This window comes from Lemur catta, chromosome 1 (assembly GCF_020740605.2).
Source record: "Lemur catta isolate mLemCat1 chromosome 1, mLemCat1.pri, whole genome shotgun sequence".
NCBI classification, from domain to species: domain Eukaryota; kingdom Metazoa; phylum Chordata; class Mammalia; order Primates; family Lemuridae; genus Lemur; species Lemur catta.
The window spans coordinates 113,631,007-113,638,279 of record NC_059128.1 but is presented as its reverse complement, the minus strand read 5'-3'; the positions used below and the strand labels follow the sequence as shown (position 1 = coordinate 113,638,279).

Sequence of the window (7,273 nt, the reverse complement as noted above, 5' to 3'; positions counted from 1 at the left end):
TACATCTTCATTTGTCCTAAGAACCACCTGCAAGCTTTTCATGGGCAAACTGTTCTCTTCCGATGCCCTCAGCCAGCCCATCTGCATTAGTAATAGTTTCCTCAGGTTTGCCATAACAAAGTACCATAGACTGGGTGGGGTTCAAAAATTTATTGTCTCACAGTTGTGGAGGCTAAAAGTGTGGGATCAAGGTGCTGGCTGGGCTGGTTCCTTCTGACAGCTGTAGGTGAAGGATTCATTCCAGACCTCTCTCCTTGGCTTCTACCTGTGTCTGTTCACATCATCTTCCCTCTAGGCATGTCTCTGTGTTCAAATTTCCTCTTTTTGTAATGACACCACACCAGCCATAGATTAGGGCCCACCCTAATGACCCCATTTTAACTTCTGTAATGACCGTATCTCCAAATGAGGTCACGTTCTGAGGTACTGAGGGTTAGGACTTCAACATATGAATTTTGGAGGGAACACAACTGAACCTGTCACACCACCATATCCATTGTCCTTTGTTCATTCTTAACTGGTTTAACTCTTCCACACCTTCCTGTGTCAGTGTCTTGTGGGTGGGCCCAGCAGTTCAACACATCATATTTATAATTCCCGTCTTCTGCAAGACTTCCAATTTCACTTTGCAGTTGAGTGACAGAAGATTGGACATTGATGTAGGGGTGGGAGATGGACTCTCTACACCAGTGCTGTCCAAGATGACAGCCACTGGCCACCACGTGTCCTGTTCAAATCAAGATGTGCTGTAAGTGTAAAACACACACTGGATCTCAAAGGCTCAGTCTAAAAAAAATAGAATACAAAATATCTCTGCAATATTTTAAAATCTTGATTACAGGTTGAGATGATTGTTTTGGATGTACTGGGTTACACAAAATATATTATTAAAATTAATTTTACCAGTTCTCTTTTTAATGTAGCTACCAGAAATTTTTGTTTTACCAGAAAATTTTAAATTGTACAAATGACTCAAGTGATAGTTCTCTTGGATAGCGCCATTCTAAAGTTCATTGTGGAGAGATTTTTGCGCGAGGGCCAATTTATAAATGGGTCAGTTCACTGGGGAGTATCTGCATTGTTTGGTGAGTGTAGGATCTCAGAGAAGACCCTACATATTACAAGGATCCCCAGGGGATAACCTGTGTTTCTCCTCTCTCCAGCCTCCAATAGGAAGACCCTATTGCCACAGGTGAACTGCTGTTCTCTCTCCTGTTTTTAAGGAGACAAATTCCCCATTGGTCAGCTTCTTGACTGTTCACCTGTTGAAGAGGTACCCCAGCAGAACCTGCCATGCCTTTCAAAGCAATAGGATCACCATAGCTCTTTCTATGAAACTTCAAGTCATGACCCCAGGAAAGCCTACTGGGAGATCTACAAAGAATCACCTGTTTCAGGAGAAAGATCTGACCCTGTGGGATCCAACTGGAGTTTTTCTTTTTTTTCTCCCCAGAGGACTTAATGAGACATTAGAAAGAAAAAGCCTTCACAAGTTTGAAGAACTGGGCCCCAAAACCCACTCACCTGCCTGACAGCAACTTGGAAACCCCTCCAATAAGTTCTGATAATAAATCACTTCAGTGTCCCGTGTTTTGATTTTTCGCCAGACACGAACATTTTGTTCTTTGTTTAATGTGATGGGGAGAGGCCCAGGCTCTGAAATCAGTTCTGGGTTCAAATTCTGACCAGCTGCATGTGAGTACAACCTTCTGAGGCTCAGAGGTTTTTAATCTGGAAAATAAGACCCCCATCTCACAGGGTGGCCATGAAAACTCACTGAGATAAATGTACAGGAAGCACAGTGTCCAACTCCAGAAAACCCTTGCTACGAGTTCATGGTTTTCATTACAGTCGGTCTTGGTTAACTCAAGAGTCAAGGTATGACTCTCGACCAATTCTATCATTAGGGATGAGTTTCGCTGTTGTAGCACAGTCCAAAATAACAGCAACTTAAAGACGGCGGTTTATTCCTCTCCCAGCCAACAGTCCATTATAAGCAGACCAAAGCTGATACGGCATATCCACAGTTTGTCCTGAAAGAGTATCATTGGATGGGACAGGGAGGGTGGGGGGAGGAAACCTCTCCCAGCCCAGAGATGGACAGTGCGTCAGAACAGGGGAAACAAAACTCTCAGTGTCCCTTAAGGTTCTAGACACCCAGACGCAGCCCAGAGCCCCTTCTGAGTTTCTTTTCTTTCCTTTTTTGTTTTGAGACACTCTCACTCTGTTGCCCGGGCTAGAGTGCCGTGGTGTCAGCCTAGCTCACAGCAACCTCAAACTCCTGGGCTCAAGTGATCCTCCTGCCTCAGCCTCCCGAGTAGCTGGGACTACAGGCATGCGCCACCACGCCCGGCTAATTTTTTCTATATGTATTTTTAGTTGTCAAGCTAATTTCTTTCTATTTTTAGTAGAGAGGGGGTCTCGTTCTTGCTCAGGCTGGTCTCGAACTCCTGACCTTGAGTGATCCACCCGCCTCGGCCTCCCAGAGTGCTAGGATTACAGGCGTGAGCCACCGCACCTGGCCCTGAGTTTCATTTTTAAAACATAAAATTATAATAATAAATATACCATAAAGGTAAATGCATTCTCCTTGCAAAAACAATTCAACGCAATACATATAAGGCTACTCTCATGTGTGATGGCCCTCCGCAAACATTTGATGGGCTTTTATTTTTTAATACATAAGCACAGTCAGTTTTCATTATTTGCTGATTCTGTATTTGCCAATTCACCTGCTTGTTAAAATTTATAACCCCCAAATCAATAATCATGGTGTTTTCGAGGTCATTCCCGGATGTGCACAAAACAGCAAAGAATTTGAATGGCCAACGTGTGCATACCCAGCTGAGGCTGAGCAAGGCAACACTCTGTCATCTTGTCTCAGCTCTCACACTGTGAACATGTGTCTATTCAAGGTATATTTACTACAATGTTTTCCAAATTTTTATGTTTGTTTTTTTTTTTAGCAAATCTTTATAATTTTACCTATAACTATCTTGAACAATTTTTGGTCTACGTAATTCTATTTTACAGATTGTTTCTATTGTGTGTGTGATTTTCCCCCCTTTAAAGTTTCTAAATGGTTAACTTTGATACATGGGAATGCTACTGATTTTTGTATGTTAACATTATATCTAGACACTTCACTGCCGACCTAGTTTTAAAAAGTCTAGGCTTTTTGCATAGATGAGCATATCTCTTGCAAATACTTCTTCACTTCCTTTTCAGTACTGATTCCTCATCAAGGAAATATAAATGGTCAATTATACTGTCAAGAAAAAAAAAACCTGGCTGGGCGCGGTGGCTCATGCCTGTAATCCTAGCACTCTAGGAGGCCGAGGTGGGTGGATTGTTTGAGCTCAGGAGTTTGAGACCTGCCTGAGCAAGAACGAGACCCTGTCTCTACTAAAAATAGAAAGAAATTAGCTTGACAACTAAAAATATATATAGAAAAAATTAGCCGGGCATGGTGGCGCATGCCTGTAGTCCCAGCTACTGGGGAGGCTGAGGCAGGAGGATCGCTTGAGCCCAGGAGTTTGAGGTTGCTGTGAGCTAGGCTGACACCATGGCACTCTAGCCTGGGCAACAGAGCCAGACTCTGTCTCAAAAAAAAAAAAAAAAAGAAAGAAAGAAAAAAAAAAACTCAACCTCAGTAGAGGAATCTATGTGTTTCCTACAATGATTCTCACCCTGACCTCACTGTTCTCTTAATAGCTGTTCTTTGAGAAACGACAAGAAGATACTACAGAGATTTTTCAAATTTATTCTTTTAATTGTGGTAAAATATACATAACATAAAATTTGTCATTTTAGCCACTTTTTACTATACATTTTAATGGCATTAAGTACATTCAGTGTTGTGCAACCATCACCACCATGTATCTCCAGAACTTTTTTCTTCTTTTCAAACTGAAACTCTGCACCCATTAACCAACTCCCCATTCCTTCTTTCCCTGACAACCACCATTCTACTATCTGTCTCTGGAATTTTACTACTTCTCCACCTTATGAATGGAATCATAGAATATTTGTCTTTTTGTGACTGGTTTATTTCACTTAGCATAATGTCTTCAAGGTTTGTCCATGTTGTAGCATGTGTCAGAATTTCCTTCCTTTTTCAGGCAGAATATTCTATCTCATATGTATCTCCCACATTTTATTTATCCATCTGTCAGGGGGCCCTGGGTTGCTTCCACCTTTTGGCCACTGTGAATCACACTGCTATGAACACGGGTGTACAAATATTAGCATCTCTTCAAGCCCCTGCTCTCAGTTCTTTTGGGCATATACAACTTCAGAAGTGGAACTGCTGGATAATATGGTCACTCTAATTTTTTTTTTTTTTTGAAGAACCAAAAAGGCTTTTTTAAATGATTTCTTAGTTTGTCAATCTCAGCAACATCCAACAATATTTGAAAATGTCACTATAGACACATTTGGGAGACTACTTATTCTATGAACAGACCATGCCTAGTGGGGGGCAAATGAGTTCATAAACCCTCAGGCACAGTGACTCAAAGTCCTTCTCTAACTTGACCTTTTGGGAGCCCAGGGCTCTGCTTCCTTGGCCTCTGTGAGGCCACAACTTCATCTGCCTCCTCCACCCCAAAACTCTTCTTCAGGCTCCCTTGTGAACTCTCACTCAAAGCCAACAATGCAGTGACTCTGGAGTCCCTCTAGCTGCCAGATTTAATACCAAGACTTTGCCCCCAGCTCCTCCCTGGGTACTATCACCCTGGAGACCACTGGTTTGTGGGGTCAGTGAACAGCCTTCTTGGGTGGACCCCCTCCTTGTCCTCCAAAACAAGCTTTCTCAAAGGGATAGAGGGCTGTGACCCCACCATGACTCTGGGCTGCAGAATCCAGTGATGTCACAAGAGCTGGCCACAGGCAAGAACATTCTAGATGTCCAGTGGCTGTCCCCCTGTGGCTAGAATGGGAGCAGTGACAAAGCTGATAAAAAGAAGCTGGAGCTAGGACTGAGCACTGTCCTCCCAATGACAGAGAGGGGTGAAAATGTGTTGTGGGTGGGAGGAAGGGTGTGGCGGGGGTGGGGGGCGCTCAGATATTTCAGCTCCTCCCAGGGATGACCCAGGCTGCACACCCAGTGGGGGAGGGGCATAGAAAGTACCAAAAACCAATCCTTTTCTTTTCTTTTCTTGTTTTTTTTTGGAGACAGAGTCTTGCTCTGTTGCCTGGGCTAGAGTGCCATGGCATCAGCCTAGTTCACAGCAAACTCAAATTCCTGGGCTGAAGTGATCCTCCTGCCTCAGCCTCTGGAGGAGGTGGGACTACAGGGGCTCACCACTACGCCTGGCTAATTTTTCTATTTTTAGTAGAGACGGGTTCTCGGTCTTGCTCAGGCTGGTCTCGAACTCCTGAGCTCAAACAATCCTCCCACCTCGGCCTGCCTGGGTGCTGGGATTACAGGCGTGAGCCACCGTTCCCAGCCCAGGAAACAATTCTTTACTAACACCTTTTTTATTTCATTTCCTTTTATGCTTCTCCCTCCCTTCCTTTCCTGGTCAACTTCTATCCCTTGTTCAGAGCCGCCTTCCCAGGCCATGCCCATGACTAGGTGGGGACCCCGTGCCTCCCTGACAGACGCTCCCAGCCCTCTACCCACTGTAATTTTGTTTGAATATCTGTCTGTCCAGCTCCAGCAAACTGGATGCCCCCCAGAAAGTGAGAAGGGAAGTAAAGATACTGTGGACACCATGCCCTCGAAAAAGACTCGGAGTGCTGAGAACAGTGCTGAGCACTCAGAAACCACCAGAGATATGGGCTCCTTGGGCCCTGGGTGAGGCTGGTGGTGTTCCCGCAGAGAGCGGTTTGAGGGTGAGGGTCCGGCCACGGGTGGCTCAGCCAGGGTTGGGATGTTACTTTAGAGAAGACTACGTGAAGGGGAGCGGGGGCGTGCACTGTTCCTCTGCCAGGATGCGGGCCTGGATGCACGGGGAGGCAGGTGGTCAGCAGGTGCCTGGTCCCTGGGAGGGGGCTCACGGGAGGGACCCTGGGGCCATAGCTAGGCTGTGTGCTTGCTAGAAAGTTTCCTCCTGAACTCTCTGGGTCAGCGCGTCTGACTGTCCACTTGGCTCTGAATCCTTTTCTGGGTCTCCCTATCCCTCCTCCCCTCTTCCCCTCCCTCTCCGCCCGCCCGGGGGCCCCCGCTGCCGCCGACCCCACCTGCCCGCAGGCCCCAACTACTGGACGTCGGCGCGCAGCGGCGAGGTGCGGCTGCGGCAGCGCAAGGACGCGTTCGACGACCGGACGCCACTCACCGTGCACGACATGGTCATGGGCGCGGCCACCAGGTACACCAACTACATCGCGCTCGGCTCCAAGCACAACAACACCTGGCGCCTGTTCACCTACATCGAGTACTACGAGCAATGCCGGCAGGCCGCCAAAGCCTTCCTCAAGGTACCGCGAGACGGTCTGCGCCTGCGCGACACGCTGGCCTACCCTCCTCCTGCGCCTGCGCGCCGCTCTGAAATCCCGCCCCCTCACGCTCGTGCGCCTCTCCCGTTCTGCGCGCGGCTCCAGGCCCCCCCGCAGCCCGCCGTCTCCTGCGCCTGCGCACCACTCCGTCTTTCCTGCGCCTGCGCCTCGTTCCTTACTTCGCGCGTTCTGCGAGGTTGTTTGGGAGCCAGAGATTAAAAACTGAAAGTTTCCTTCTATACTACAGTTCAAAAAAGAAAAGAAAATTTTTAAAAAGCTGGAGGCTTATGACGTCAGATTGAATTCCAGCCCAACCATTAGCTGCGTGTTCTTGCACAAATTATTGTGCTTCTCCATGCCTCAGTTTCCCCAAACGTAAAACGGAGATTCTTATATATGAACTATGTATCTTTATCTGAATATATTGTGTAAAATATGTTAAAATATGTATTTTACGTATGGATATGGAAAATACATCCTACATATGAATTTTATACGTTTTATACTTTGACATTTCATATAAAATATTTTCTATTAAATATGTAAATGTATAAAATTTTAATGTAAAACATAGTATCTCATATTAACTTTGTAATATGTAAATATATAAAAAATAGCACCTAGCACACAGGTTTGGTGTATGGATTCAGTGAGTTGATGCACATCAAGTAGCTTAGCACACACGAAGCACCGCGTCAGCATTAGCTATTACTATTATGGTGGTCGTTATTGTGTCTCTTCCCCAATGGCATTTCTTAGAACGGTCTTTCCTTACTGCGCTCGTTCCCCAAACCTTCCTCCTCCCCCTCTCTTTTAACATTTTGTGCCCAGC

The 7,273-nt window shown here is 45.9% G+C and overlaps 1 long non-coding RNA gene across 4 annotated transcripts in view; it reads right to left on the bottom strand.

The window, feature by feature from the left end:
• Positions 1–6,432, bottom strand: part of LOC123636213 — a 42,806-nt gene extending 36,374 nt beyond the window's left edge. For all 4 annotated transcript variants that reach the window (XR_006734420.1, XR_006734431.1, XR_006734425.1 and 1 more), the window contains exon 1: positions 6,282–6,432. This is a non-coding gene — a long non-coding RNA (uncharacterized LOC123636213). The remainder of the gene's footprint in view (positions 1–6,281) is intronic.
• Positions 6,433–7,273: the final 841 nt, after the last annotated feature.